Consider the following 8152-nt stretch of genomic DNA (forward strand, 5'->3'; position numbering starts at 1 on the left):
TCCCGAGAGAGAGAATCTTAAGCAGACTCCATGCCCAGCATAACCCTGACTCGGGGCTGGATCTCATGACCTTGAGATCTTGACCTGAGTTGAAATTAAGAATTGGCCCCGAGCCACACAGGTGCTCCTCCATTTGCCTTTATTTACACACCTTTCCTAATGAATGATCTTCTGTGTGATCATTTACAATACCTCGGTTTGCTCAACTTTATATTCTTCAGCTACAACCTTCTTCCTGATAGTCTGATGTTTGTATGTAAACTGGTTATTTTAAATTTTCCACTTGGATGTCTAATAGACATCTCCAGTATAATATGTCCAAAGTAGAATTCTTTTTATTCCCACCCAAACAGAATACTTCCAATTTCTCCAACTGAATAAGTGGTATTATATTTTGCTTAAGTCCTCAAGCCAGGAATCATAGTAGATTTCTCTCTTTTCTCCATACTCCACATGCAATCCACCTTCATCTGCCTTGCAATGTATCTTGAATCTGACCACTTTCCTTTGTTGTCACTGCTTCCACCTTTTTTAGAAAAATTGACTGTCATTTTATATCTGGACTCCAATCATGGCCTCCTAACCAGACTTCTTATTTTCCTCTGTAGTATCCTTATCACCAATTTTTCACTGGTTCCCATTCAGAAATCTATTTCTCTATATTATCAGACCCTTGAAAAACTATCCTACCACTTTCTCCTTGGTTCTTTCCACTTAAGCCATGTTTGCCTTCTTGACGTTATTCAAACCATCAGTGCTCCTTCCTGCCCTTGAGTATTTGGAGAACTATTCCCTCAGTGTAGAATGCTGTTCTCTCTCTCTCCTTCACATAATTCAGGTCTCTGCTCAGACACTACCTTTTCAAAGAGAACTTCCCTGATTGCATGACTAAAAATGTCATCATCCTTCTCACCTGCTGTTCTCTTTCCCCATGCCCATTTTATTTTTTTCATAGCCCTTATCACATTTGACTTTGCTACTTAGTAATTTTGGTTGTTATTTTTCTGTCTTTGTCCATAAAACGTCCATTCATTGTTCTGTTTGCTGCATTCTCTTTTTCTTAAAACAAATTCTTCTTTGGGTATCTGGGACACCACTCTTTTGGTATTTCTGAGCTCTTCCCCAGCCTGATTTCAGACATCCTACTGCATAATGCCAACAAAATGGTACTGGACTAAGGAATGGGAAGATGCTAGGCTGGAAGGATTGGAGGATTATTTGAGCTGCTCAGGGAAATCAGAGTGGCTATCAGCAAATCTCAAGGTATGGAGGGCTAAGCTAGGGCCAAAGTAAGGTCAGATTTGCAGCTGGGATTTTTCCCAAGAGAAACAACAAAATTGGATATTCAGTGATGGTTTTAAAGTGGAGTGACTCAAGTTTTCCCAGCTCTGTTCTGGAGCAATCCTTCCTGATCTTAAAGGCTACATGCTCTAGGAGTACATAAGGTTCTCAGATGAAGCCAATTACTTTTATTTTCCTATATATCTTTTTTGTCATCTTCTCTCCCTCTGTTATCTGTCCTTTCACTTTGTAAGGCTTAATTTTAGTAAATAAGAGCAGTAATGCATCATAGAATAGAATATGTATGACAAACTTTTTTTTTTTTTTTTTTTTTTTTTTAGCGAAATAAGTCAAGCAGAGAAAGACAACTATCATATGATCTCCCTGATATGAGGAAGTGGTGATGCAACATGGAGGCTTAAGTGGGTAGAAGAATAAATGAAACAAGATGGGATTGGGAGGGAGACAAACCATATGTATGACAAACTTTTAATGCAAGAACCCAGGAACAAAATGATGAGTAAAAATAGACTTTCCTGGATCTCACAGACTAGTGCAAGAGATAAAATGTAATCTCATATGTGCATACACACACACACACACACACACACACACACATGGATACGAGTTATGGAAAGAAAGAATGACTATACAATAAAATCATTCAATAACCTGGATATCTGTGATAGTTTCCCAAGAGCTCATACTGGAAGATTGAGTAAAAGCTAATAACTAATTTGCGTCACATTGCTCTCCATTTATAAGTTGGTACTCCTGTCTGTGCAGAACCAGAAGTTGAGGTATTTCCCCTTCAAGTTATTTCTTAATATTTACCAATAGAGTTGGCAACTGTGGATCTAAGGTCAAGTCCGGCCAAGTAGCAGATGAAGGACTGGGAAGGGTGGAGTCTCTAGAGTTTGTAAGTTATCAAATTGATAAAAATGTTTAAAAGTTTAAGTTCCAGTTTCTATGGAGACAAAATGCCATATTAGAAGTTATATTTTGTGTTTTGTAGCCTGAGGCCATTTATTCTCCAGAGAAGACCCAGGAAAAAAGTGTCATATAACACCTTCCTGGTACTATGGCAGACATCACTATTTATAGTCTTGTTTCTTTCTGAGCCACCCTGGCTCAGAATCCTTTTCAAGAATGTCTTCTGGGAATCTTCCTCCAACCAGTTGCTATTGACATGAAAGATAAATTCTATTTACTAATGTGACTCTGGGTGGTATATATGCCAGTAGTAGTATTTATTAATAAACTCAGTGTCTGGATGTATCATGTTTTGGTGAAGTTATGGTGTCCCAACAACCAGATCCTGAGACTCAATGATAAAAAAAGAGATTTGACATCCTAGAGCAATAATTTTTAAACTTCAAAAGAACATCTTATACTTTTTTTCTAATAAAAAATTTTAGAAGTGGTATTGAATCATAACTGTAACATACAAACCATATAACACAGGAATTAGCGGGTTTGCAGCTAAATATGAAGCCCCAAACACTTTTTTCCCTATAGAAAATGCTGAGGCATTCTATGGAATTCTACTTCTCATGATAAACATTCTGAAAACCACTGTCTCTGAGGTTTGTCTTCTCATGATTTTTTAATCATAATTCATAGTTCTGGAGCTCATGAATTATAGGATTCAAGCTAAACTGTCAGTCTTAAGCTAGGGTCTTCAAAGATTTCAAGGATGGCTTTGATCTGAAATGTCCTCATGTCTCACATCTTGGTCAATAAAGCCATTTAGCCACAAATCAATCAAGATGAAGATATAACAGTTTGGATCATGGACATTCTTTAAAAATCTAATAAAATCTATTGAACTTCCTTTTAAAAATGTATACACAAATACAGATACAGATCCAAGTCCAAGGAGTCTATGGACTTTCAGAAGCCCCATGCAAGAAAGTCCTGACTTAAAGATAGAGTCTGGGAGATTGAGTTCACTGGGCATCTACAGAAAAGGGGGGTTTAGCTTAGATGCAATCAGGAGTATTAGACCAGACCAAGAATTCTTCATATAATAATATTAAAAATTTCTCATCTTTTAAAGGACCAGTGCTTATCAGGGAAGGTCCTGAAATGTTCTTAATGTCCAAAATATAAATAGGAATTTGTCTTTAGTGTTGCTCCCTCTCTTCTCTGCAGTCATCCCCATTAAAAGTTATTCTTAAAGGAACTCAGAAAATATACAATGAGATGACGATAAGAAATTGCAATTCTGCTTAGTAATTGAGCTTGTATTAGATTCAAAGGCAAAGTTGGATCAACAAGAACATGGCCCCACTCACCTGTTCATAAATGCTATCCTGTGCTGGTCCACCAGGAGAACTTTATCCCAGTGAGATGAGATGGCATCCTCTAAGACTGAGCTCCGGCTTCTTCTTCTTCTTCTTTTCTTCCTTCTAATTTTTATTTATTTTCTTTTTAATTTCTTTTCAGTGATACAGAATGCATTGTGTATGCACCATACCCAGGGCTCCATGCAATACATGCCCTCCATAATAACCACCACCAGGCTCACACAATTTCCCACCCACCTCCCCTTTAAAACCCTCAGTTTGTTTCTCAGAGTCCCCAGTCTCTCATGGTTCATTTTCCTTTCCGATTTCCCCCAACTCCCTTCTCCTCTCCATCTTTCCATGTCCTCCGTGTTATTCCTTATGCTTCACAAGTAAGCAAAACCATATGATAATTGACTCTCTCTGCTTCATTCAGCATACTCTCTTCCAGTCCCGTCCATGTTGATACAAAAGTTGGGTATTCATCCTTTATGATGGAGGCATAATACTCCATAGTGTATATGGACCACATCTTCTTTATCCATTCGTCCATTGAAGGGCATCTTGGTTCTTTCCACAGTTTGGTGACTATGGCCATTGCTGCTAATGGACACTGGGGTACAGATGGCCCTTCTTTTCACTATATCTGTATCTTTGGGGGTAAATACCCAGTAGTGCTATTGCAGGGTCATAGAGTAGCTCTATTTTTAATTTCTTAAGGAATTTCCACACTGTTTTCCAAAGTGGCTGTACCAACTTGCATTCCTACCAACAGTGTAAGAGGGTTCCCCTTTCTGCAAATCCTATCCAACACATGTTGTTTATTGTCTTGTTAATTTTGGCCATTCTAACTGGTGTGGTATCTCAATGTGTTTTTTTTTTTTTATTTCTTATTTTTTTATAAACATATATTTTTATCCCCAGGGGAACAGGTCTGTGAATCACCAGGTTTACACACTTTACAGCACTCACCAAAGCACACACCCTCCCCAATGTCCATAATCCCACCCCCTTCTCCCAACCCCCCTCCCCGCAGCAACCCTCAGTTTGTTTTGTGAGATTAAGAGTCACTTATGGTTTGTCTCCCTCCCAATTCCATCTTGTTTCATTGATTCTCTTCTACCCACTTAAGCCCCCATGTTGCATCACCACTTCCTCATATCAGGGAGATCATATGATAGTTGTCTTTCTCTGCTTGACTTATTTCGCTAAGTCAATGCGGTTTTGATTTGAATCTCCATCCACTGAAAGTGAAGGGATGGAGAAGCATCTTTTATGCCAATGGGTCTCAAAAGAAGGCTAGGGTAGCAAACTCTGGCCTCTTGAGAGTTGCTAAATTCTTCAGGATTTGAACACTTTTCTATGCTTTTATCACCAAGGGCTAGTTTTGTAACCTACTAGAAAGATCATGAGTTGTGAAACCACCCAAAATTGAACACCTGTGCTTTTAAGTTCTGATTCTCTTTGATGGGAGTAGTCTTGACCCTCTTCTTCTATCCAGAGAGTAGTCATGAGTTACTTCATCTAGTAATGCCAGTGTTGGTCAAATAGCCTGCATTAGTCAGTAATTGGCTGATGGGTTCTTTGAGAGGTTGGATCAGGAACTCCAGTTGCGGTTTGGTGAATAAACTTAGGGGCACGATCAAGAGATCCCCAAAGGAATAAGAGTGGTCAAAAGAGAGAGACAGGTTATTGCTAATAAGGAACCAATAATAGAAATAAAGGTGCTCCTTCCCTACATAAATAGTCCCTTATGGAGAAACTTAGAGATGAATGGCATGTCAAGGAGACAGGGAGGAACTTCCCCAGACATGGAATCGTGGTAAAATACTGGTAAAGCCATGTAAGCCATGAAGTAAAGGCTGAGATATGGTCCAAAAAAAAAATTTTTTTTTTGCTGATGCCTATTGTTGGTCAGCAGAGTGCCTCAGCACAGTTTGCTTCAGCATCAGATTGTTTTGCTCAACCAACTGGCTTAGCATTTCCAGAGAACTTCTTGGCTATCTCTGCACCTGGTTTTAAATGGACCATTTCTTGGCAGACTCAGGTTCCCCACTGACACCATAGCACTTGAGACTTTTGGGAATCAACTTGAAGAGAAGATTGGAGCCCCCTAGAGAAAGAAACCCTTGGACATATACCCAAGGAGTTAAATAACAGAAGCAAGAGAGAAAACTGGAAGTTACTGTAACTTCATTTACAGCAGTTAAAAGGCTTTAGGTATCAAAGGAAGAAAAAAAAGGGGGAGAATGTAAATTTGAAGTTAGAAGACCAGAGAATAAAAATCTACAATTTGAAGGGTTAGTAAGATGCTTATTATGTACAGTTCTTCAAATTGCGATATACAAAATGCAGTAAAGAAAAAGTTAACCATTTTTTAACCTTAACTTTTTAGTAAAATCATGTTTCCACTGAGAAAACATATTTAGTGGGAAAGAGGTCATGTCTGTGTCAGTTATGGAAAATTTTATTTGCTTGGAACAAAACACCCCAAGGTACCACTCTCTACCCTGTGGCAACTTGCCTTAATTTTATAGCAATCTGCCCTTAAGGAAGTCAACCTGGGAATGGTGCTTTTCAACTTTCAAATATTCATGCACTCTTTGTTAAATGAACATCTGCTGCCCTCAGGACTGCCTGTAAAATCACTGGGAGCCTAGTACAAAATGAAAATGTCAGGCCCCTTGTTCAAAAAACAATAAAAAAAAATGTTTTCCTTTTTTCCCAAGATGTTTCAACATGCCTTGGTTTCTTTGTTATTTAACACCAACCTATCTGGGCAAAAGTGGATCTTCACTGGCACAAGAGGAAGTCCTACCCTTCCTAACTCATGCTTAGCCCTCCACTTTAGGACAAGACAGGCTACATTTGCTGGGCAGGATTGGGGGAAGTGTGAGGGTAGGGTGTTAGGTAGCTAACAATCTCTCCTGGGGAGGGAGAAGGGAGAGGCAGCAGGAGGAGGCTCCAAGTTTCTGGTTCACTCTCCATTCTTCTATTGTACTTCATTTACAAAACACAAATTCAAAGATAAAATTACTAAGTACTTAAAGGTGGCAATTGCGGATCCTTGAGCCCTAGTGCTGGAGGGGACAGAGTGAGTTCCTTATGAGTCAAAGTTGTGGGGCTCCACTAGTCCAATTCTTACAGAGCTGTCCCCTGCCCCCAAGCCATCCTAAATTCGGAGATATTCTTCTTAGTTGAAAATTGCTTTGTCATAAGGCAGTGTAATGTGTTGCTAATGGGTTGGTAATCAAAACCATCTCAGGAACTCCTCACAAATAAAGATTCCTGGGTCACAGTGCAGAGATTTCTCCTGGTTTGTATATTCATTCCTTCACATATTTATTGACACCTACTGGGTCCCAGGCCTTGTGGTAGGTGTTATGAACAAGATGGAGAAGACAATAGTCAACATCTCTGTCATCATCCCTTCATGATGCATAGGGAGAGATTGAATTTACAGAAGTAATAAAAATCTAACTACAGATTATAAAAAGGGAGAAGGAAATGAACTAAGGAGAATCCTGAAGAGGGTTCCTAGAGGGGAAGACAGATGGTACTCCAAGGCTGAGTGGGTCATTCCAGAATATTTATTTCTAAGAACTTTCTCAGCCAATTCTAACTACTAATCAGGTTTGGATTTAACTAAAAGTCCAATCGCTGCCTATCCTCACCATGCTAGAGGAACTTGGCAAATCTGCTTCTATATAGAAGACAAAATGAAATCACAGAATAATCTTATAATAATGAATATAGTTTTCCATATCACAAATTCTATCTTATCTTTTAGCTACGAATCTGCAAATCTATTAATCTTCCAAATACACTGATGTCATATTTCATAAGCACCCAACAAGTACATTATGGGCCCAGGCAAGGTTGTAGTGTGTGACAGAAACATTACCCAAAAAAACATATCTCTTAATTCCCAGTCTGTAACAGACCACAGATGTCATCACATGTTTCCAACACTTAATACTGAACAAGAAACATCCTTATTTCCTTCATAGAATTACTTAAATCTGTCACAAGGTAATTAATGGATGCTGTGGCAAATCAGTCAAGTTGATAATAGTGATTTTTTTTTAATACAAAAAGTTGTGGGAGACAGTGTAGTTTTTCAAAATGCATAACTATACCTCAAATGCATGCCTCAATTGGTCCCTTCTTCTGTTTTATTATTTTTCTTATTAGAGTTTCACAACTATACCAGAACATGGGTAATCACACCTCAAAGTCAGCTGGGAGCCTGCTTCTCCCTCTGCCTGCCCACCTACTCTGCCTCTCTCTCTCATATGAGCTTCCTCTCTCTCTCTCTCTGATAAATAAATAAGAATCTTAAAAAAAGAGAGACACCTAACATACCAGTACACAAAAAGGTCAAAAGTAAAAAAAAAAAAAAAAAAAAAAGGAAAAGATATACTAAACCAATATCTGCCAAAATAATCAAAGAGTAGATAGAGAGATAGATGATAGGCCAGTCAAATAGACTTTGAGGTGAAAGTTACCAGTCATAAAGAGGACTGCTACAAGATGATAAAAATTTAATTCATCAATTGTAACCTGTATAGACTTTGTAGCAT

The sequence above is a fragment of the Mustela putorius genome, unplaced genomic scaffold, assembly GCF_011764305.1.
Source record: "Mustela putorius furo isolate JIRA1106 unplaced genomic scaffold, ASM1176430v1.1 tig00003863_pilon_pilon_pilon, whole genome shotgun sequence".
NCBI classification, from domain to species: domain Eukaryota; kingdom Metazoa; phylum Chordata; class Mammalia; order Carnivora; family Mustelidae; genus Mustela; species Mustela putorius.